Source organism: Narcine bancroftii, chromosome 13, assembly GCF_036971445.1.
Source record: "Narcine bancroftii isolate sNarBan1 chromosome 13, sNarBan1.hap1, whole genome shotgun sequence".
NCBI classification, from domain to species: domain Eukaryota; kingdom Metazoa; phylum Chordata; class Chondrichthyes; order Torpediniformes; family Narcinidae; genus Narcine; species Narcine bancroftii.
The window spans coordinates 65757932-65758884 of NC_091481.1; positions in this window are offsets into that span (position 1 = coordinate 65757932).

A 953-nucleotide genomic window follows, 5' to 3' on the forward strand; every position below is an offset into this window, starting at 1 on the left:
TCGAACCAGGACCAAGCTTCATCTCTCAATGAGGGCAACGGGGTTAGCATAACGCTGTTATGGAGCCCATGAAAGGGGTGAAATCCGGCGCTATCTGTAAGGAGTTTACACGTCTGACTGTGTCTGTGTGCGTTTCTTTCAGGTGCTCCGGTTTCCTCCCACCAAATTGAACTAGGGTCATAGGTCAATTGGTGGCGTGGGCCGAAAGGGCCTTTTACCATGCTGTATGTCTAAAATTAAATTTAAGGTCTGACTAACTTCAGTCATCAAACATCTTACTCCCCCTTTCTGTCTCCACCCCCTCCCCAAGCTCTGTCTCCGATCCTTGAAGAGAAAACATGTTTAAAAGTGCCCCCCCCTTATTTTTCAACAGTGAACCCTAGTTTGAGATTATAGCACGCCCGCTCCACGTGCACCCCGGGTCAAGATCCCTCAGAATTTTACGTTCAATCAAGTTCCTTCCGCCAGCTAATTATTCAACATTCAACAAGTGCCATACGCGCCCACATCTTCTCCCTCACCACCATTCGGGGCCCCAAACAGTCCAAGGGAAGCAACTCCTCACTTGTGAATTTGCGGGAAGCATCTGCTGCTTCCGCTGTGGTCTCCTCCACATTGGAGAGACTGGGCAATCATTTTGCTGCTCCATCTGCCAAACCAGTACATTGGAGGAGCAACACCTATTATTCCCTCTGGCACTCCCCCAACCGGATTGCGTTAACATTGATTTCTCTGGTTTATAATGGGCCACTCGCCGTTCTCCCTCTCTTCCCACCTTGTCTTCTTTCTTCTAGTTCTCCACCCCCTTTCCTCTCCATTCACAGAGTCATCCCCCTCCCCCGTTTACACGTGCCTTCCCTCCCTTATGCACCTATTGCCTCCTATCTGTGAGGCCATGCTCCTCCCCCTGTCCCTCCATTCACCCCAATTTTGTTCGGGCGACTGTCTATATA